The sequence below is a fragment of the Doryrhamphus excisus genome, chromosome 13 (assembly GCF_030265055.1).
Source record: "Doryrhamphus excisus isolate RoL2022-K1 chromosome 13, RoL_Dexc_1.0, whole genome shotgun sequence".
In the NCBI taxonomy this organism is placed as follows: domain Eukaryota; kingdom Metazoa; phylum Chordata; class Actinopteri; order Syngnathiformes; family Syngnathidae; genus Doryrhamphus; species Doryrhamphus excisus.
In genome coordinates this window covers 13338757-13363700 of record NC_080478.1, presented here as the reverse complement: position 1 = coordinate 13363700, position 24944 = coordinate 13338757, and the positions used below count along the sequence as shown (strand labels likewise).

Here is a 24944-nt window from a genome sequence, read left to right as displayed (position 1 = left end):
CAGAATCCTCACAGGCCTGCCTGTTTAGATATGCCCGACTGGACAAACACTGATATCAAGGCAACAAAAGTATGCCTTTATAACTTGAGTGTCATCAAGCTAATAACATGACTAAATTTAGTAACTATAATAACTATACTATGAGTGAATCATAAACTAGGTGAGGTATGAGATTTAGGAATAGACACATGGCCAACCACAGGAAAAAAAAAAAAAATATATAATACAGCTGTGGCTCCTCCTCCAATTGTTCACTTCAAAGACTTGACTCCAAGAGTTGTTTTGTTTGCAAACAAAACATCACTGAGTCCTATTGTTGTCTGAAACATAAAAAGCAGCTGTATCCCTTCTCATTAACAAGTAGACTCCCCTAAATGCTGTGCAAATAGGGTTTTACAAGTTGAACTGGTTCATTAGTTTAGATAGCACTTAACCGATGCTTACTTGCATTTTAACTTGACATGCCAAGAACCTATTAACTTCTTGTTAGTGATCATGATTGATGATCTTTTTGGGAGCCGCAATTTATTTTTTTGGATAAAACCAATGGCGAACTCATAGGGAAAGCCATTTTTAAACAACTGCATATTCCCCGATCATCAGTTCAAACAACTGACTGTGTTAACATTTCACCAAGGTCTCACATAAGACCCAAACAACCTCTTTCAGATGAAACTAAATGGGTTAAGCCTGTCATGAACGGGACAATGCTGGACCACCAGTGTCTCTGTCCACTGTCCATTTTTTGTAAGCAATTTTGCTGATGAGTAAATTAGTCATAAACTAAAGACACATTTGAGATGTTTAAAATCTCATAATCTTCTTGCAACTTGCGTGAGCTAGTAGTGAACACTGCAGCACCTATTTGCAAACAATGCAGGCAGAATGTGTCAAAGTGTGTGCATAATTGTGCCTATAGGCCCGGCATTTCCCAGACTACAAGATGCCTCCCAAGAAGACAAGCTGGGTAAACCAACCTACATCAGATATCAAACCAGAATGACAGAAGCTTGTTGATGGCTACAAAATGTTTGTGGTTGGTGTGAAACTACAGGTTATGTATTTGATCCTGAACATTAGGTATGAAATTCTTGTTTTAAAAAGTGACTGAAAATAATCAATCAATCTTCACCCTGGAAAAACACAAGTTCAAGTCACACAAGGCGTCACACAAAGGTTGAGTCAAGTCAGAAGTTATAGGCTTGAAATGTTCAATTCCTTACAAGTCATAAGACGGGGTACACCCTGGACTGGTCGCCAGCCAATCACAGGGCACATATAGACAAACAACCATTCACACTCACATTCATACCTATGGACAATTTGGAGTCACCAATTAACCTAGCATGTTTTTGGAATGTGGGAGGAAACCGGAGTACCCGGAGAAAACCCACGCATGCACGGGGAGAACATGCAAACTCCACACAGAGATGACCGAGGGTGGAATTGAACCCTGGTCCTCCTAGCTGTGAGGTCTGCGCGCTAACCACTCGACCGCATTTTCAAGTCATCAGACCAAATTACAAGTGAAGTCCCAAGTTACAGATATCAAAGTCCAATTTCAGGTTCATGTTTGATGATATAAATCAAGTCCAAAGTCATCAAAATTGTGACTCGAGTCCAGGTCGCATGACTCAGGTCCACACCTCGACTGCACAATATAAAATTTGTCATCTGGTTCAAGCGATGTGTCATTGTTGAGAAAAATACAAAAAGGTTTCCCACATAGCAGAAATATGACAAGTGTGTGGGTGGGAGGCAAATGGCTAATTTGCCTTGTCTAGTTTGATGAACTTATTCTCTCATTCATGTATGCTTTAATTTTTGAAAGAGCTCTAAAAATGTTTTGTAACCCTCACAATATGTGTGGACAATTTGCTTGTGTGCTGATTCTCTGCTGTAGTTTGTAGATGTACACGTGCAAGACGACTTGTCTCATAAGATTCAACATGGCGCCAAAGTGTGCTGACGTAATCAAACATGCAAACAGTAGCCACGTATACATGGACCCAAATATTCCAATTGCATTTGGTTTATTTGCTCAGCCGGAAAGAATTTAACCTTTGTATACACCTCATTCCAAATGAACATATGTATATTCGGATTCACAGAGGTGGAATATTCCTTTCCCCAATCCGATTAAGGTATCGGATTGTCAGGGTGTGTTCTTTTTCATCATGTTTTTCTTCTTCTGTTGTTTATTGGTAGTTGGCAAGCAGCTTTCATGTGCTTTACCGCCATATGTGTAACATAATCTAAACACTTATATACTTTATTCACAAGTCCAGTTTTTCTTTAAAAAAAATATATATCTATATAAAACATGTCCTGAGTTTAGTTATAACATATTAGCAAAATTGAATTTTATCTTTTCCTGTTTAGATTTATCCCGGGTGCATTCTTTCAGTGCATGCTCAGATATGACATAACAAGCAGATCAAGGAGTTCTTCGGTTTTAAAAATGAAGGCGAGCAATCGGCACTGGACTGCTGGGGAAAGTTTGTTTTTGATCCAAGCTAAATTTCAAGACTGGATGAATGAAAAACTCGCAATACGAAGTTATTCCAACAAGTGAATGGAAAACTCGGTGAAGCCGTATCACGTGATGTTGACGTTTACACTTTAGTGCGCATGCCCCATTGACTATTCCATTCTAGTGTTTGATTATAGCAACGCATGTAGACAGGAGATTGGAATATTCTTATCCATATATACGTACCATTGTTTTGGGAAAAGTCATTTGGAAATATTCCATTCGGAAAACTCATCATGTAAGCACTGGCTAATGAGTCAGATGGCATAGCTGTCATTTGCTGCTCTTGGTACAAATAACTTTTAGTAAATACATCTGAACCATTTGGATATTTTTCATCACATCTATTCATCTAATTATCTCAGTCTCATTCATCTCATAGCATAGCAATGTAATTATTAAAAATTAGGAAAATAACAGCAGAGATAGCAACACAGAGAAGTGCTGAATGTTTTTTTAATTACTCTAAACAACAATTGAGCATTAAGTAAGGCTATACTGGGGTCTGCTGTTCAGATTGCTTCTTGTTTATGTAACCTGCCTCATCCAATCAGTCCTGCATTCTGCCCAGGCTCGAACCATGGTCAGCAGAATGAGAGTAGAAAGCGCTAGCCATCGAGCAAAAAGCCCAAGCTGTCAACTCAATATGCAGAATGGCTGATAAAGGAAAACTGCACTATTGTTTGGAATTCCGCCCATTGCTCACAATCTTTATGTGAAACATGAACACATACAGAATTCATTTCCCTTTTTCTGTGCATTATAACACCAGAAAATGAGTTAATTTCAGCTAGCTTACAATGCTGTTATTGTAAGGTGCCACTACTCCAGTTAATTTATTTGAAGGTCATATTTTGCAAATGATGAATTGTTGATGTTTTTTTCAGAAGGCTTTATAGACAGAATAGTTGCATCACATGTGCATGCTTAGGTGTCTTTTTGTGACTGTTTTTATATGTTTAGAACCCACAGAAAATGTGCAGTGCTTCTTTAAATCAAATCAAACATAATCTATAAAGTGCTTTTTCTACATATAGGTGCAACCCAAAATACATATTCATAACAGAGTTTGAATAATGGTCTGATAACCCTCTCCTCCATCCCCCACAACCAAAAACACATACACACGCACATTTATCAATACATTTAAACTATTAAAATACGGTTGAGCAAAGAAACGCTCACTAGTTGCAAACCTCAGCAAAGCAAAGAGAAAGCACAATTGTCAAAACCGTGTTTGATGCTAATCAAGAATGTGTAATAACCAAAGCCGTCTTCAACAGCTTTGTAGAAGTCATCACATTGCTGTCGCTCCATCTGAAGCATGAGGTGAAATCAGCAACAATATCTTTGTCCTCTGAGGAGATACAGAGAAGCGGTCTGATGGTGTAAAAGAACCAATTTCGACGCCAGTAATATTTTCATATTTTCCGTCACACTACCCCCTCACCTAGTCAACACAAAATTAATCCGCTGGGGTATAAAATACACATTTTATTTACTTACACTTCACATTAACTTGTTGTATGTACTTTGATCTTAATGCCAACTTTGATTTATGAAACAGGTGGCCTGAACATGTGTAAATGTAATCCACTGAGCATAATACTGTTATTTGTTCCAGACTGTTAAATCCATTCAGCTGCATTTTGGTGATATGTCAAGCTGAATACATGTCACAGGTTTGCTAAGCAGATGGGCTGAACTCCCTCAGAAGACGGCAAATAACAGAAAGCTGAAAAAAATTGTGTGAGGCACATATGTGGAGCTTTCTTTCCAAGAAGTATACAGATGTTTTCATAAGAAGAGCAGAGATTATGCTTTTGAAACAGAGCTGTCTTTTCAGGTAGAGAATGTTCTTATAAGAGAGAGGGAATTCTTAATACTACTTAATACCTTACATTCAAAACCTTATCTACTGATAGAGTATTTATTTGTCTGTTTGTGTGATACGTCTTGACTAATGCATTTATCTTACCTAATTAATCGAACCATCATTTTTGTGATATCATCATTCTGTGACTGAGTGTAGTGATTGACTCATCTGAATTCCGGCAGTGTGGGCTAGGTTCTCACTGAGTGATGGTGTGAATGTGAATGGTTGTCTGCCTCTGCGATTTACTGGTGATGAATCCAGTGTGTAGTACTTTTGTGTGAAATGAGCTGGGATAGACTCCAGCTCAGATGCTAAACAGAGTAAGCAGCATCGAAGCAGCTTAAGAGGCATAGAAAATGGATCAGCCCATGGGAGGGTGCATGGATTGAACAATGACGTGCAAACTATGCACAGAGATGCCCAGGCAGGGATTTGAACCCTCCATCTCTTGACTGTGACACCAACCTGCTAACCACTAGACTACTAGAACGAATGCTTGATTGAATTTACTTTAATTTACAGTGTATACCTGTATGCTGCTACTTTTTTCTCATGCAATTTATGGCTAAAAACTACATTTCCCACAATACTTAGAGTGCATTCTCAGGAAGCTGTAACGTGGATCAGTGAAATTGAAGCTAATATCACATTTTGAAGGCTTATTCAGCAATCACTGACACATCTTAAGTAAGTTTCACCAAGTGTAGAATTATGACAGCTTCTGTTTGGACTAATTGGACTGCCAACCATCCGCTATCGCTATCAAAAGTTGGACTATTGCGGGATGAAGAGCTTTAGCTCAAGCTAAATGGTTAATGGCTAACAAAAGTGACAATGGAAGACAGAGACTGACAAAATGTGTGACAAAGGAATTTTGATGCTGAAAAAGATGACTTTAGTGGTTTCAGTTTCCAGGCTGCGAAGGAGGAGGACGGCGATGATGGACTTTTTGGGGATGCTACTGTTTAACTAGTCATTACAGACTCTGTTTAATAAACTTTTGTTCAGTTTATTGAATCAAAAGTTAAAAACAATCTTTCTATGTAGCATCATTCTGTGTACTAAATGTTTTGACGTGGCGGCTTATAGACCTATAAGTATATGTACTATGTACTATAAGTACTATAAGTATATGTACTTAAATAGATGAATACTAACAAGGGTACCTTCCAGTATTGCTGGGCTATGAATCATTCACAATATAGAATTCTGGACACTATATTTTTCGATATGTAGAACTAGAATCATAACTGCTTTCAATAGTGGTGGGCAAAACCGTTTCTTTCAGTGAACCGGATCATTCCAGTTCATTCAGTAAAAAAATCGGTTCATTTTGTTCATGTCGTTCATTTCGGTTAATTGATCGTCAGCCTGTCAGCCGTGTCGTATGAGTCCGTTCACTCATGTTCACGTTTGTTCCGACTCAACAGCGCAACAACACGTGATGACTAGTGGTGTGTCGGTCATGAACGAACGCGTCAAAAGAACTTGTTCTTTTTTGTGAACGGAATGAACAAGGTCACCGACAGTGTCGGTCAATCTCTCGGTCTCTGTCTTTCAGTCAGCTAACCACCCACCCACAGAGCGAGGTGCGGCAATAGGATAAGACAGGCAAGCATGCAGTCACGCCCTGCAAAAGTAACGATGAACTGACTCTCCAGCCAATAAAAAAGAAAGCATTTGCAACTGAACAGACTGAACAGGTATTTTAGGGGCGGCAACCTCGTTCATTCCGTTCACAAAAAAGAAATAGTTCTTTTAACCCGTTCGTTCATGACCAACACACCACTAGCTTTCAACAGCTCTTCAGAACTGCATGTTCACACTGTATATTTATCATGGAGTCATACACACAACACACACACACATAAAGCACATCTAACATAGCCTTCCATAATCATGTATGCAAATATGTAATTCATGTGTGACTAAAATGTTTACTGAAATCACAAATCAATGCCAATGACCTGTTTGCCTGCGCTCAACAGCATATGTGACTCTTGTGTTTGATGTGGAAAGTTGCAATGCTGTACATCAGTTGTATTCTCCATAACTGCGTGTGGGCTGTCTATGTCATTACTGAGGTGACTAGGTAATATTATAATACTAAACTCTCTTCGATCTTGATCGCATTGCATTGTGCGTAGCAAATATTCAATATCATCCCTCTAATCTCTCTTTAATCTGCCTTTTACAAAGCACAGTATGATACATGATGTAGAGATTATTATTTAATCCCTGTGCGAATATTGCATAATGATGTTTAACTGATGCGTACCACATCCACCATCTGTTTACCAGGATGTACAGTAAGTGAACCTATTCTTAGCCAGAATGTTTTTTCCTACATTACAGCTATGGTGCACTACACCTGCCCCAGGCAGGGGTCAGCAATCTTTGCCATCAAATGAGCCATTTTGCCTCCTCTTCAAGTAAAAAAAGAAAAAAAGACAAGTAGCCTGGAGACGCAAAACATTATACAGCTTATAAACTTTTACAAGTTTTAATGATTTTTAAATGTTAACTGTGCAGAGATTGCAAAGTGCATACCTTTAGGCCTACCTAAAAAAAAAAAAAAAACATAAAACACTGAACTATGTAGGCCTTTTTGAGTGGTTCCCATGCTTGTGTAAAAGTCGAACAAAACGTAGCCAACTTCAACGTAAAAAGACCAATTTTTTTCTATTCCGATTTTTCGGCCCTTTGTATTGAATTGTGGACTCCTATAGAGCAGCTACACACAATAACCCGCACAAAAAGCTTTAAGTTAAGAAAATTGTGAGAACCTCCTTGCCATCTACTTGAAAATGAGGACAAAATATGACAGAATGGCAGTTGTCAGGTTTTGGACACAGGTTTTGATACAACAGTATGCAGGATATCTGGTACACACAGCGGTCCAAGCAATGCTCAAGTCGTTTTTGTGTATTGTTCTCTAATTTTGTCATTTTAAGCATTACCGGAACTTCTTTCCGGGGCGCATTTATTTCACATAGTAATACAGTCTATAAACTAAGCTGGAGCCTATCCCAGCTGATGTAAGGTAAAAGGGTACACCCTGTACTAGTCGCCAGTCATTCACAGGAACACATCTTCACACCGCCATGCACACTCACATTCACACCTATGCACAATTGAGAGGAAAGGGGCAAACGACTTCATTTTATCACACTTCAATACAATTGGAACAACCAGTACTTTCACAAGTAATTACAATGAAGACACAATTTCAATGAAACAAGGCGGTTGGGTTTAATAAACCCATGCTATCCAGATTAGATTCGAATATTAACTGACTGGTACCAATCCAAGCTGGAGAGCGGGGACTGATCAAAATTATATGGGCGCTATTATATGGGAATAAGAAGGAAGAGGATACCGAATACTTAAAATTCAGGTGGGAGAAGGAAGCAAATGTCCTCTCTGAAGAGTGCTGGAAAGAAATGAATGAACAAGAGTGTAAGTCAATTTGCTCTGGAGGGAATATGAACAAAAGAATATGATGAGGTAAATAAAACCTGCACAAAGCAATATGGCAATACAAGTTGCTGGAGACAAGTGGTACATTTCCATATCTTTTTAGGGTTGCCGGCTGATTAGCACATATTAAGTTGAGAAATGTCTTCATGCTGAAAGATTAATTACACCCTGCTTTGTCCTCTCCATGTTTGTGTTGTATGGCGTTGACTATGTGAGCCAGTTAATTGAGGTCCATTAGGAGCACAGAAAAGTGTTTGGCTTGTTTTTAAGAGCGTATGCTGTTATATAAGTGAACAGGGCCACTGTGATGTCTTTCATAGTACTGTAAATGCTTTTGTTTGGTATTTTGGCGCTAACATTACCTTTTTAAGAGGGATAGTCAAAGGTGACTTGGGCATTATTTGAATGTTTTCCTCTTTTCTATTCATCAATATAGTGAATTATTGAGCATACAAGGACATGTAAATTGGTACCTCCGTTTTTGTACACCGCATAGGACTCAACAAAAATTATTATAAAAAATACTTTTCCGTTTTCCTACACAGTCTCGGTTATCATATGGACAAAAAGTGTGCAAACTAGTCCGATTCTGGCCAGGGAATCCTTTAATCATCTTTATTGTGGTTTATAAGTATTTCTGTAGGTTTGTTTATAAAACACACACAGAATGAACAAGTCAATTTCTGTGTATAAAAAGATCCTCTCTGAGGAGATCCATACATTTGACACTGTGTCATCTAGTGGGATGGCGATTCATCATGCGACACAAAATGCATATAATTTGGCTCCAAAAGGTCACAGCTTATTGCATAAACATATACTTGCATTGAGTCCTCCTAAAACACAGCTTAGAAGTCATTTGACATTTCATGGTCAAGTCCTTTTCAACTCTCAACTCCTTTTTAATCCCTTCTACTCAATCGTATTGACTGAAGAGGACATTTTTACAGTTTAGTCTCAGTGTGTCGATGAGTCACATGACTGTGCTGGACTTATAATAGTAATCCCTGGAGCACAAATCTCCGGCAAGTCATAAACAAACTCTGAAACTCCTAAAATACGGTTTACAACAGTACAATTCAGATCAGGTAAACCCTGTGAAAGGATAGAAATTGGACCTATCAACCAATCAACTGACAATCGGGTGTGCCTCGCTCCCACCTCCACCCAAACTGTGAACTGCGTCATATATTATAGAACCCTTTACAATTGAAAGAGAACACAATGCGGTCATTGAGGTTATACCTGTTATTTTCAAAAGCAATACATTATATAATATGTATACACTGGTCTGTGTTTGTATTTATTTTGTTATGTAACTGTGTCCCTGACACATTTACACAAGTTTCATGAAGAAATGGCAAAAGAGAATACTAATTATGTCATTAGAGTCTCCCTTCCCATGTGACAACATGCCAGCTGTGAAGTTCATGGTTGAGGGATGAATGATAGGAAAACCTGATGTTAATCAGGATGCTTAAAGGCAACATACTGTCGGCCATTTCAATTAATCACACACTTTTCCTCTGCATAATTATTAAATGTGAAATTGTTCCACCAGGGACCAATCACGGCCGTATTTACATTCCTTCCGTCAACAAATACTGTTTTTAGTAACAGCTGAATAACAAATAAGGTTTTCATATGACATCCTTGTGTTCCTCCTGAAAAATGATAATCTAGTGTCGGCTTTGCAGATCAGAGATAACTTATGATGGACGAGAGCGCCTGGATCACAATCTCTTCTGTTCGAGTTAAGATGCTTGATGGGGTAGAGGCCAGTTCTCTATGCAGAGCAGGCATGTTATTCCACAATAAACTAAGCAAAGTATATCCTCATGGACCTCCTCACACTATGGTATCGACAAGCTTGAACAGAAAAGGGTATTTCCCACATAGTTAGACCTACCCAAACGCCTTGATACATTGAAGAAGTAGCTGCGAGATTCAAGGGATACTACCCCCTGACAGTGACGGTTCGGTCTGTCCGATCATGAGATGATGCTTTTTGCTTGCTCATACAGCTGGTGTTATTTAATGTATGAGTATTTCTAGACCTGTCCCGTGTGTAAAATACCTTCAGATAATCTCTGTCTGTTCGGACTGGCACGAAATAAATTAAACTTGATTTGACCCGTCAGACAATTGTGTCTCAATTGTAATGTCTGTATAAGTATAAATATGTATAATGGAAAAATTGCAACTTGTACAAAAATATTACAGTGAAACCTCAGTGAGCGTCGGTCATATAAATGACGAAGGAAACGGTTATATTAATATTTAAGGTTACTTTTACTTTCGCAGAATGACTGATTCACTGTTACCAAAGACAGCAAGATCAACCACCACCACCTTCCTGTTTTCCCATGAGTTATTTCTTGAATTCAATTGTGTATCTTTCATTCATTTTCTACCGCTTATCCTCACGGGTCGCTGGCTTGCTGGAGCCTATCCCAGCTGTCTTCCGGTGAGAGGCAGGGTATACCCTGGACTGGTCGCCAGCCAATCACAGGGCACACATAGACAAACAACCATTCACACTCACATTCATACCTATGGACAATTTGGAGTCGCCAATTAACCCAGCATGTTTTTGGAATGTGGGAGGAAACCGGAGTCCCTGGAGAAAACCCACACATGCACGGGAAGAACATGCAAACTCCCCACAGAGATGCACGAGGAGAACTTGTTAGCATGCGCGTTAACCACTCGGTCACCGTGCAGTCGAGGAACACTATTGAATTCCAGAAATACTGTAACTCATGGCAATACAATAAAGTGGTAGTGGTTGATCTTGCTGCCACATTGTGTCTTTGGGGACAGACACGTAAAGAATCACATCTTTATTCAAGGTAACGAAATGTTCATTTATCCCCTTCATTTATTTATTCATTATGATTTATCAGTCGCATTGTCAATGACTAATATTTACATGTTGTTTGGTGACATAGTCAGGAGAGGGGGCATTATCATCTTTGGGTCCCGACCCACCAGTTGAGAAACACTACTCGAGAATGACTTTTAACGTCATTCATCCCTATAAACACAACACCCAATGTGCATGCTATAGTGCTTTAAAAGAAAATATGAGACAGGAGAACAAAGAACCCCCTTGAAGAGCACACATGAATAATTCACTATGTCAGATAAGAGTAGAGAGAGGAAATTAGACAGAGAGGAGAGAGAGATGGTGATGGAGTGTGAGTGATACAAAGTAAGAGGCAGGCAGATGGATTGACAAGGATAATCGCTTATTAGATTGCCTTAGCAGTAAAGTTTGATTAAGACACTTAGAAGCTCCTCAAGAGATTTGACATCAAGGAATGCTAACTGCCATCATGCTCAAAACATCACTAGATACATAAATATAGTATATCCCATTATCAAAATACCTGGGACTATGTGCATGGTTTAAATTTTGTTAGAAATTTAGGGGCGATAACTTCAACGTTTGCACCATGAATATATCATGTAATTATTATGCAAAAGTGGTTAGACATAGCATTGTATGTATAGAGTGATTCGGGACTCTTCCTTGTACTTTTCAAACATCAGCTGCTTGGATACTGTTTCATGACATCGCTCATTTTAATTCATTGTTTGGGTTCTTTACTCAGTTCGTTCCATAACTTGATTCCACATACTAATATGCTCAAGGTTTGCTTTATGCATAATTTTAGTTGTCATTTCATCAAAAGCAGCAGCCTGTACTCTGGCATTGTGCCATCCATCCGTTTTCTACCGCTTATCCTCACAAGGGTCGCAGGCATGCTGGAGCCTATTCCAGCTGTCTTCAGGCGAGAGGCGGGGTACACCCTGGACTGGTCGCCAGCCAATCACAGGGCACATATAGACAAACAACCATTCACACTCACATTCATACCTATGGACAATTTGGAGTCGCCAATTAACCTAGCATGTTTTTGGAATGTGAGAGGAAACCCACGCACACACGGGGAGAATGCAAACTCCACACTCAAGCAGGGAATCGAACCCGGGTATCCTACCTGTGTGGCCTATGCGCTAACCGCTGTGTGGCCTGTACGCTAATCACCGTGCAGCCTGGCATTTTGCCATCTTTTTGTAAAAAGGCTGCTGTTTTCCTAAAAAAAAAAACAGGTCTTGAACTTTTGAACAATTTTATGTACTTATGTAATCAGCATCTCAAAACTACCTTTCATCTCAAAGATTTTAGAAAAAAAGCATTCTTGCACAGATGCAGCCTTTTTTTTTGATGAAAATGGAATTTTAGACACTTTCTAGTCAGGTCACAAGGCCTTCACAGCACTGGGTCAGCACAAAGGTTTTTAATGACCTATTTTTAATGGCTGATTCTGGTGGTTTAGCCATTTAGTGCCTTTAGACCTACAGCTGCTTTCAAGAGAGTGGACCATACTATTCTTATCTCGCTTGGAAAACTGTGATGTCAGGGGGACTGCCCTTAAGCGGTTTAAGTCTTACTTGTCAGTGAGTGGAACTGTGAGACTTGGGGATTCCACCTCGGTCACAGCCCCCTACCCCCTTGACTGTGGAGTTCCCCAGGGATCAATTCTTGGGCCCATTTGCTCTTTATCTGATCCAATTTGCAACTTATTGCAATATTCAAAAACATGGCATCTCCTATCCTTTTGATGCAGATGCCAAATGCATTGTTGCACACACACACACAAATCTGTAAATAGTTCAAACACATGCAAAAATCTTGCATATTATTCTGTGTTATGTTGTAAATAAATGTAGTTATTTTGTCATCAAATTTTTTTTTTCCTGTGTTGTTTTAGAAGTAAACAATTGTTGAAATGTTTGATGTGTCACTAAAACAAAAAAAATGGACATCAGTCACTGTTCTGCTCGGATTGACATACATCTCTACAGAAAAAGCAAATTTTCTTTGTTTTTGTTCAAAATCAGGTGTTTTCGCTTAAACCACCGTATGTTTTACTGCAAATTTATGAAGACTCAAAAGGGCTAGAACGTCTTTCTGATGAAAGAAGAGAGTGTAAAGTTTCTTTTCAATGTTAATGTAGTCCTAAAACTCAATATTGTGTGGTTCTTCAAGGTTCAGGAAAAAAATGGCCGAAAACTCTCTTCTCTGAAAATGGCTGGCAGTCAATGAGTTGAAGGTGCACACAAGTTTCAGTTGTTAAACTTTCTGTCACATCTTCTGAATGCCATATATTGGTATTTTTGTTTATTTAGCCACTTGATTGAAAATGCTTAATTTAGGTCAATAATATAATTTGCTAAAATATTCAATAACCAGTGATGATTTATTAATTGATTAATTTTTGAAAAATTGCAATAGAGTGAGTGCAACGAACCGCGACATACTGAAGGACGACTGTACAGTGTTTCATGCTTTGGCCAAAGTACCTACGAAGTCATGTGGAGATTATATTTAAGAAATTGTGTTGAGATTGCATGCCTTGAGATATTGCAGCTAGACCGCACGGTGCTTAAGTGGTTAGCATGTTGGCCACAAAGTCAGGAGATCGGGAAGGTGTGGAGTTTGCATGTTCTCCCCGTGCATGCATGGGTTTTCTCCGGGTACTCCGGTTTCTTCCCACATTCCCAAAACATGCTAGGTTAATTGTCAATCAAAATTGTCCATAAGTATGAATGTGAGTTGTTGTTTGTCTATATGTGCCCTGTGATTGGCTGGCGACCAGTCCAGGGTGTACCCCGCCTCTCGCCGAAGTCATCTGGGATAGGCTCCAGTGGGGTATGCTGGAGCCTAAGAGGATAAGTGGCATTGGAAATGGATGTATGGATATATTGTAATTGTAGTTTGGCACCTTCTCGATCCTGCCTGCAGGCATCCCCTCTTTACTGTTATGTACACTCTGAAAGTGGATTGTATGTTTTGGGACGACGGGAGTATATCCAAGCTGATTCTGCAGGGATGCAAAACTATCCTCCCAGGTCTGAGCTGGCTCCCGTTTATAATGCAGAGTGTGTACAGTTGACCAGTGTTTTTTTACATCATCAAACAAAATAATCTGCAACCATTACATATATTCACCAAGCATACCAGGGGGCCCAGACAATCATCAAGTGTTTTTGACTGTCACACCAAAGGTTGAGCTAATCTCTGTACTGCTGATTGAAATACCAGCCTCTCTACCAGTATCTGGCCTGGAGGTAAAATGAATATTCATACCAGTTTAGACAATGGTCATGAATATTCATAACGGCTAACACCAAATATGCATATTAGCCAGCCAGCCCAGATGGGCCCACAATCGCAACATAATGATCACATATACACACATACATGCACAAACACACTGGAACACATTTCTGTGCAATCAGAAAGTTGTACTAGTTCCTCTTCCTACAACATACTTCCACTTTTAAACATTTATAGGTAAATTAAAAAAAATGTATATACACCCAATATAACATCCATCCATCTTATATTTGGCTTTTCCTCATTTCAGTCAATGGTCAGCTTGAGACTATCCCAGCTGAGTTAGAGATGAGGTACACCCTGGACTAGTTGCCATCCAATCACAGAACACATACAAACACTCACATTCGCACCTATCGGCAATTTAGAGTCTGCAACTAGCCTAAAATGTACTTTTTGGGAGCTGATACATGCACAAGGAAAGAATATAAGCTCCACTCCAAACACAGGTGGATCTCGGCTCTCCTGACCTGCTACAAGAGCAAGGTACATTTTTCCCTCCACCAGGTTTGAAGGCTAATCAACAGATAAAGAAATTAAAAGTTAAAATTATTTTAATACTTTACATTACCTACCAAGGTTGAGCAAAAGGCCAACTGTAAGAAAATAAAGTTTAGGTCATATTAAGAAATATGAGTATGTCAACAACATGGTAATTGATAAGTCGTACACGGTACTGGCTGTAGAACCAGTGGTTCAGTAGTACACCAGTACACTAGTACACTAGTTGAATTATGTCCACACAAACTGTATGTAATTTTAGCCAATCAGAAAGGTGATGTCATCTCTGCAGGCTGCACAATAACAACAAAGGCGAGTCGAGGGAAGAGATACATGTGGACTTATGGTGAAGTAGAGTTACCTTCAAGTAATTTATTTCACATTTGTCTTAAAGACTTATTGAATAAGAATAAGAAAGTCCAAAAATGCACCAATGTTCACTGTTATAATGTCAAAGGCTGGAAGGCCAAAAGAAAAACAGGATTATATTTTTTAAATCTGTGCTTATGTGCACATTCCTGACAACATATTAGATGTTTTATTCTGTATAATGGTTCGAATTCCATCCATCCATTCGTTTTTTTATAACGCTTATCCTCACTAGGGTTGCAGGCATGCTGGAGCCTATCCCAGCTGTCTTCGGGCGAGAGGCAGGGTACACTACACTGGACTGGTTGCCAGCCAATCACAGTGGTTCAATCTCGCAATGATTCAATTCTCAATGGTCAATTAAGTTGGTAAAACGATAAATCGTGACTATATCATGAAATATAACCTGAAAAAAACGATTAAATTCATCCACGTATCTACTGAACTTAACTTAAATTAACTTTTTTCTTTTCTATTTGAGCTTATGTTCACGGGACATCCTTCTGCACACCCAGTCTACCTGAGTCCACTGCTACTCTACACAGGAAAGTGCTGCCTCACTATTATTAGCACAATCAGACACTTCCCTGAGCCAAAGCCTTGCTAACAAGCTTACAGTCTCTCAACACGTACTGTGTTTGGTTTTGTGAGAGCTTGTGTCACACATATGACACATCCACTGCAACCGTACACACACACCTACTCTTTCACACACACACACACGCACGCACACACACTCAAACATGTGTTCTAATAAGGATGAAAGCTGACATACAGTAGACATCACCTGAGATCTCTCTGCTCACATAAACGCATATGTATATGTATACATGGCTAAAGAAAGCTACAGGAGCATTGCATTTGTTTAACTGTTTAGTCAGAATGAGGTCATGTGAGTGGCAAAGCTCATATGGGTCACAGGCTGTGACTCATTGTATTGTACAACCTGGAAACAGTAAACCCACCACCTGGCAAAGAGCCTTTAACATAAAGCAAATGGAATACTTTAATAAGCGCAGAGTGATTGAAATAAAATGATAGTAATATTGACTCAAGAAATTGCACAGTAAAAATCCAATGTTGCTTTTTACCATCTGTGATCTCTATGCAGCATGACAATAACACATTTTAAACAAGCTATCTTTTTGGAGTGTTTGAGGGTAAATAATGATTTGATCTTCTAATTTTGCGAGTTTATCCCCTTTTAAAAACATGAACAGCCTATCATTTTATTTTAACAGAAAGCTTGAATATACACATCAGCCTTACCTCTCAAGTAATATATATATCACCTCCAGATAATGGGGGAAGACACACTTACTTACTTACGGCTAACATTTCTTTGAAGTGTTGTTTCTTCAAGGAGAAAATGTTTCAAAGATGATAATTTATCTATATATTTTATAAATTAATCCAGTGAGTTAAACCCATCAAAGCTGTATTTTTTAATAACTAATAATTCATTCATTTTCTACCGCTTATCCTCACGAGGGTCGCAGGGGTGCTGCATCCTATCGAAGCTGTCTTCGGGCGAGAGGCCAGGTACACCCTGGACTGGTCGCCAGCCAATCACAGGGCACATATAGACAAACAACCATTCACACTCACATTCATACCTATGGGCAATTTGGAGTCGCTAATTAACCTAGCATGTTTTTGGAATGTGAAATCCACGCATGCACAGGGAGAACATGCAAACTCCACACAGAGATGGCCGAGGGTGGGATTGAACTCAGGTCTCCTAGCTGGTATGCATGCTAACCACTCGCCCACCATGCAGCCTATAACTAATTACAATAGAATAGAATAAAACCCAATTTACTTTTTAAATTCAAATGTAATTATAAATTGGCGGTAATAATAACTCCAAATGAAGTTCCAACTAACTGTAGAAATTATCCTAACCAAATATTTTACATCACTACTATTGACAAAACATAAAAAAATAAAAGCAGCTGCTCCATGGCTCCAAGGGTTTTACTCGCCAACAAAAGCCAGTATCTTCAAAGATGATGAATGGCCGTCATGTCATTTGTGGCAAATTGTTTTCACTTGTAAACCACTGATAAGAATGACGCCATATTAGTTTACAAGTGAGCTCAGTGGAAGTTATGATAGACGGTTTGCAGCACGTCACAGAAAAGGAGGGCTTGGTTTGCTCAGCTTAACCCATCTACGGGTTATCTCACCTCACTGGAAGGTTTTTTTTATCCTCCACCAAGTGCATAGCAGAGGTTATGTTTTTGCCAGCATTTATCTATTTGGGTTCAAAATTTCTGAATGGATTTGAAGTTTTCAGGAATTGTCGGGAACGTACATTTTGGGGGTGATCCAGGATTTTTTTTAAAGGATTCTTTAACATTACGAGATAGGACCATTTTCAATTTGTACATTTAATTTCACAAAAAAAAATGCTCAAAGCACTTGGGAGGGGAAAATACAGGACAGGTTCTACAAAATATCAAAGGCTCATCCAAAGAGTGTAGGATTATTATTTTGGTGTGAATCACAATATATGGGGCACTGAGGTGCTTAGCAGAGGTCTGTGCTCTATGACAGCTGTTCTTTCTTTCGTGGTAATTGGAGCTATTTTTAATCGTATTTATCAGTATGGTGTCATAATTCCTCATATCGGTCCGATAATTATTGCACAACCCTAAAATGATGCCTTTGTTATTGTTACCCCCATGGAGTGATTAGAAGGTCTTCCTGAAACGCGCTCACATAGCACAATAAGTGTGTACTGGGAGACACAATAGATCCATTGTTCTCAGTCACACAAGCGGTACTCTCAAAACAAACTTGTCATTTCTAGAAAGGCACGGCAATTGCGTTCACGATTCTGTGTACATTTGCGTTGTAACCAAATATATTGTTCGTATTTTGTAATAGAATTTGATTTAGATTTTTTAAATTGTGTGGTCGACTACGTATGCAACACAGTCCAAAAAGAAAAGAGATAGCCTTTACACTTTATTGTGGAACGACAGTCATTCAACTTGATTTTAAGTTTGAGACTTTTTATCATCTCAGACTTATCCAAAATCTTTGAACAATTTCCAGTGGATAAGAACGTTTGTATACTTCAATGTGCTTTATGTTGGAGTAAATCAGGCGTCAATCGCATGGTTGCAGTTAGTACAAAATGCTCATCCTTTAACACACAAGAAACATGAAACCTGAGCATGTCACTCCATTACCTCCATTCTAGCTTCCCTCCACTGGCTCACACCCAGTTCATTTTAGAATTTGTATTTTTCATGTTAAAATGAATCAGCAACCTCAATATATTTCAGACGTCTCAAAAACACCATCTCGGTCTCTGACGTCTGCTGATCAAGTCAGCCTTGTCATTCCAAAGACCAGATTAAAATCTAAAGATGCTCCCCAGCCTTTAAAATCTGAAGGTGGCTCCAACACTCTGGAATGCTCTGCCTCTGGAGATTAGTATGTCCCCCGTTGCAATGACATGTCTCAAAACACATTTTTCTCCTTTGGCTTTTAACCCAGCATAAGCGCTGTGGGATCGCTGTCCCTCATTTTTAATGGCTTTAGATTGTGATTGTGATTGAGAAGAACTGATGCTCGTAACTCTTACGATGCAATAAACAAATGCTTGACAAATCATACTTGACACCAAACAAAGGCAAACATATTGTCTTGGGATTCGACAATAGCCTAGCAGCTTTCGTAGAGATAACCCAGAAATGGACCATAGCAACACTCGCTTTGTGTGCTTAACCTGTGTGAACAGATGGTACACACTAACAAGCTAGACTAAATGTAACTACTTTTGGCATAGGCCACCACTGATCTCTGATTTCCTGAATCCTGGCCTCTTAATTAAATGCAACATTTAATCTACTCAGTTTGCAGTCCCTCATCTGGTCCAAAAACAACATCGATAAGCTTCCCGTCCAAGTAATTGGAGTCTTAAACCACTTATAATAACATAACATAGGAATATTTTTTTCTGACTTCACATTTTGTGCTCATCACCCACACCTGCCATCCCTGTTAACAAATCTGTCTCAGTCAATTTCTCAGCAGAGGTGCAAAGTAAAATATTGAGACGGCTGCACTTATAGTGATGTAATTAAGTGTATACATGACATTTAAAATTGGCAAAGAGTACATATGGAATACAGGAAGTGAACAAATGCATCGTAATTGGTGTGAAATAGAGAGGGTCGTACAAGATCACAACAAAGTTGTGCAGGTAGTGAACAAATATAACAGTTACTGATTGTAAAAGTACCAGATGGAGGGGTAGGATTTAATAAGCTTTGCTTCTTCCTACTCCTTTTGGACATGTGGAACTGTGAACTGATTATGTGATTCACTCAATTGTAATCTGATGCATGTTCAAATGAAATAAAACCATTACCATTACCAAGTTATTTATGGATAATTTTCATACATGTAGATCATATCTACACCTTGTCCTTGTCCATAAATAAAACAGATATCCCTATTTTATCTTGTTTCCACAACTGCATGTCATTCCTGTCCCTACATGGTCATGTGTTTACAATTCTCCTCTGCCCTCTGTATCACACACAGAGGAGCAATCGTATTAATTGAATGACACATCTTTATTACATGCATGAATGTAGTCGCTCTTTCTCACTCTCAAGAGAGAGAGAGAGAGAGAGAGAGAGAGAGAGAGAGAGAGAGAGGCAGACAGAGGGAGTAAGCAAAGGTGCATTGGATTTCAGTGTTCTTTATTATTTTGGACAAAACTGATTTCTATTATGAAAGGTGGCAATTAGCAAATGTCTGTAACTGTCAAGGAACAACCACATACATTTAAGCTGCACTCCACACATACATGCGTGTGCCTTGGTATTCAGCCTCCTGTGATTGTGCGTGAGATGAAGGTTAGTTAATTAGTGATGGCAGTGTGTGCTGTCAGGCCAATGTTTCCCAAAGTATATTGTTTATTAAAAAAGGCTTTTCACAAATGTTTCTTTTAGGTTAGTTTTAATTTGAGATATCACTTGTGGTATTTTTAAGACTTTTCTGATCATCTAGAACAGGAGTCTCAGGTTTTAATTATAAACATTCAACCATTCATTTTCTACCGCTTATCCTCACAAGGGTCACGAAGGGTGCTGGAGTGAGAGGCGGGGTACACTCTGGACTGGTCGCCAGCCAATCACAGGGCACATATAGACAAACAACCATTCACACTCACATTCATACTTATGGACAATTTGGAGTCACCAATTAACCTAGCATGTTTTTGGAATGTGGGAGGAAAACGGGAGAAAACTCATGCATGCACGGGGAGAACATGCATACTCCACACAGAGATGGCCGAGGGTGGAATTGAACTCGGGTCTTCTAGCTGTGTGGCCTGCGTGCTAACCACTCGGTTGCTGTGCAGCCGATTGTAAACATATACGTACTTATTCCATCTTCTGTAGCTTTAGTTTGTCTTTTTTTAATGTAAACATTGCCCACTTCCTCTGTCTTTGTCATCTTCTCTTGTAAATTAGAGTAAGAAAGCTGTGGAGATTTGAACTATCATCTATGTTTCATAAATGAGGACAGAAAAAAGTGGGGTCCGCTTATTAATCCCTTTTTCTTTTCTCCTGGCATTGCTGTACAGTTATCCCTTATTTATCACAGTCAATTGGTTCCAGGCTCAACCATGATATGTATTTCCACATAGTAGGATTTTTTTTTATTTTTAAATGCAATATTTTCACCGTCACAACTTGGAAAACATGTTCATGACTTTCTTAGTATGGATTTCAATATTATTAGAGACCTCTAAACATGAAATAACACCCCTATGGTCACATTTACACTCATATTACCCAATGTAGTAGACATAATGAAAGTAAATAAGCCACGTAAAAAAGACATTTTTCCACTTTTATGACCGAATATTGTTTGAATGATTATTATTATTAAATGATGCCAAAGCTTCGGATAATGAGGTTTGCACATTTCAAAGTGAGCCCGATTCTGTCCATGTAGAATTAAACTTTCTATTTTCTTCAGTGGAGGGGAAACAGACACCTCACCAGCAGTTGACGGCATGCAGGCAGGCACACACTGGCTTCCCCTCCCATAACCATGCTTGTCTAATCACCACCCAGAACTCAACCATTATGCATTCACGGCCTTAAAGAAAGCTGGGTATTTCAAATGCGTTTCAAAATATGGACATTTCTCTCACTCTGGTGTTGAAAACATCTGAGAGGAACATGTCCATCACTGTTTGCAAAAGCAGTTAGAATATCTTGGTTTGCCTAAAACACAAAGATAATAGATCTGCTTTCATTGAAAACAAATTCAATAATTAAGAAAATGTTCATATTTGAGAGGCAGCCGATTTTTACATTAAAAAGCAGTTAATCATAAACCAAAATAGTTGTTGATTATTTGCCAACCAATTAATTTGTTATTCATCAACTAATTGTGCGGCTCTAAAACAAAATTGTCAGTCAGCTTCCAATAAGGCTTGTAAGCCGGGTGCTAATAGCGCATTTTTGCAAACATCAACGGTCACCATTTTTCTTGCCCTCTTTCACTCTCCCCCTCTGGTGTACTCTCTCTAGTTCTGTCTGAGCAATGGGATAAATTGAATTAGAGCTCCAACATCCACTTTCCTGCAGTTGCCCCCCCACCCTCCCCGTCAGATAGTTAAAGAGAGAATGAAGGAGACCTGCTGCTGAAAGCTGAGATAAACAGAGGGCAAAAAGAAAGACGCTGCAATAAAAATCCGCCTGCCCTAAAGACAGCCCTAACAGCCTCTACTTCCCTTTACTATAGCCTGATAACAGTTAACACATTTCTCTTACCTGTCTTCCTGTGGGGGTAAATATAGCGAAAAAAGTGAGAAGAAATGAGTTTGACAGACATTAATGTGCGTCTACCTGCTCAGTGCATGCCATTTTGAAGGTTGCGTATATCATGAAAGTAAAAACACAAACACACATTATTGGAGAAGCATTCATGCAGTGGTAACGCTAAACCCCCAAAATGCAGAGAGGCCTTGAAATACCAGCTGTCCACCCCTGTTCAATTTATCTAGGTCCATTTATCCTGAAGCTAATGTAATAGCAAGCCACTCCCTTTGCATGCAAATTCAACACTTAAACACAACAAAAATGGACTGAAAATCACTAGTTTATCTGCTGTACATGCTCACTCACACTCTCTTAAGTGCCAGAGATGCATTTGCATAATGCATCTATATCTACGGGCCATTAGCACCGACATGAGTGGTTCATGTGCATATAGTTATTGTACAGATCAATCAATGCAAGCGTTTCTATCAGTACAAAAGAGTAAAACGCATCTAAAAATTAAGGCACAATAAAAATGACACACATAGTTGATACAAAGTCACAAAGTGCTCTAATGAATACTATATATAAAACAATACCTACTCTTTCAGTTATTTATATTGTGTTTACAAATGTTTACTAATTGACAATTACCAACATTTATAAGCCCTACATCCACAATCAGAAACCGCCATTATTCCTCATTATTTCTTCTTTTATACATATACTAGAACACCCATGCCTTTTTTCTGTGTGATACAAGCTAGGTTTTCATTTGTAGTTTTGTATGCGTAGTTTTTTTTGTCACACTCGTTGACAGACTTCTCTTCTCTTAGGTATCTTCCTCGACTGCCTTGTTGCGCCACCTCCATTGTTTGGTTCCTGGCCTTAAGGCATAGTTTGATTTGTTTTTGGCACTTTTTAGTTTTTTTGTTAGATTTTTGTTAGATTTTTCCACAGCTCTGTTATTTTTCTTAGCAATTTTATACTACTAGCAATACAATCGCCCTGATTCCAGAACCGACCATAATGTGAATTTGCACGAACTAGGATTCCTTAATTATTAATAGTATATTTTCCCGGTTACTGCATAGCAAACCTGTTTACGACTTTCTGAGTGCAGTTTTAACATTATTAGAGTCCCTTTAAAGAACTCCCCTTAAAAGTAAAAAATACCACCTCTGTTAGGAAGAATAAATGTAATCAAAGTGCACAAACGTAAGGTCGTAATCTGGAATTATGTTCTCGTGTCACCATATGCCACTGGCTTGCTTGTCCGCCTCCAAACCCTTCTGAATAGCATGACTTGCATATCGAGTTATATCTAACCTCGTGTAATGGCAACGCAGACCATGTAATAATCACCATGCTGATACGGTTCCGGTTCACTTGTGTGCGTAAGCATAACATTGAAACCCATTAATCTTTTATGCACATATTTTGCTGTGTCGGTGCTGTTACAGTGCGTTCATATATTTTCACTCCACTCTACTGTAATTCGTTTTCACACTGCAGACACACACACGCACACACCCTGCACACAAGACACACAAACGCAGCACTTCTTTACACGCCCATATGTCCGCTCCTCTCTGGTTGGAGGCAGGTGCGTAAATGTGCAGAATTGTTCAAGTACATGTATGCTTTGAGTGTTATCCGTGTTATCCGTGGAAGTGCGTTGAAGTCTCCCAACTCTAACGTCTAACAATGTGCGCGTGCGCGTAATTACCCTGAGCGCACCTCCTGTACATCCGTCCAAAGGATTGCACCCACACACACACACCTGTATAACTTGCACCAGACTCATACTGTGACCTTGGAATGTACTCATTTTCTACAGTAGGCCTTGCACTCCACCCACTGCAATATAATGCACCTGCACCCCCACCCCCACCCCTACCCCACTCCAACCTCGTCCCATGAAAAGCACACCAAAAGGAGCTGATAACTCTGCTTTAATGAGCCACCATCTTCCCATCACTTAAACAAACACAACCCCAACGAGGACGCCATAAGTACATGGTGCATGGAATACATATTTGAGTCAAACTTTACCTCTTTTGGATCTTACAGCCTGTATTGGCGTTCTTCGAGCACAGAGTATCAGGGTGTAATTATCTCTCCAAATCCCATCGTTAGCATTCAGTTAGGGTCGTAACTCCACAATAGGTTCCAAATGGCAGGGAAAAGACGCCATGGATATTTGTGCATAGGTAAATATGTGTAATATCCCTGGATGTTAATTCCGTATAAGGTTTACACTTTAAGCCTTTCTTCCAGAAGGGGTGCGTCCTTTCTGCATTCTCAAAGCGCCCGATGGCATCCTCCTCCTCGCCCTATTCTCTCTTGCTTTCTCTCGGTTTCTTTATCTCCGTGTTTCATCCCTCCATCCGAATGTTTAGAGAAGAAACCCATCCGAGAGAAAGAGATAGGAAGCCTGCTTCCTTCGAGCGTCACCCTTCTTTTCTCTTCCCTACTTCCGCTGCGTCCCGCCAGTATTTCCTTCTTTTCCCACCAGCCGCTGTCCTCGCGCAGGTGACACGCGAAGAATTCCTTTACAAGATGAACATACTCCGTGTAGGATACATCCCTCAATCACCTCAGCTAATTAAATCAATGGAAGAGTACGTCCCGTGGTAGACCGAAGACTCTGAAATTCCCAATCTTTTCAACAACACATTTTATTTCACTTTCCAGTCGAAAACCTCTCTCTCTTCTCTCTCTCTCTCTTGCGAGTCTCTCAAGTCAATTCGGCACTGCTTCTCCAATTTTGGTAGACAAATGAATAAAACATAACCACGAGTAGTCCGTAGACCAGCTCGGTATCAGGGAAGGTTAGAGTAAAGTTCGAAGGGTTTCTCCAGCCACAGACAGTTTATTAGCAGCAGTCCGACTGATGATCGGTCCGGGGTGTTCGCCTCTCGAGCGCAGTTAATCCAGACCGCGCATTGGGTATCAATTGTCAAGTGTGAGGCATTGAAGGGAAATCTACTTCCTGTCCATGGATCGTCAAAATAAAATGGAGTGCATGTCCATCGAGCTACTGTATATTGCGACAAGAGAAAGTAGAACTGTAAGATATTGGGGGGGGGGGGGGGTTAAAAATGAATTAGCTAACTCCATGTGCTTTAAATTAATTCTATGATGTTGGATTTTTTTGTTTTGTTTTGGGACTGCTTATTCTGTAGTGCT

At 39.4% G+C, this 24944-nt stretch overlaps 1 protein-coding gene across 1 annotated transcript in view; it reads right to left on the bottom strand.

Moving 5' to 3' along the window:
* Positions 1-24704, bottom strand: part of lrfn5a (leucine rich repeat and fibronectin type III domain containing 5a) — an 83392-nt gene extending 58688 nt beyond the window's left edge. Inside the window, exon 1 of the mRNA XM_058090364.1 lies at positions 23808-24704. The gene's annotated coding sequence lies outside the window, so the exon portion shown is untranslated. The remainder of the gene's footprint in view (positions 1-23807) is intronic.
* Between the last annotated feature and the right edge of the window lie 240 nt (positions 24705-24944).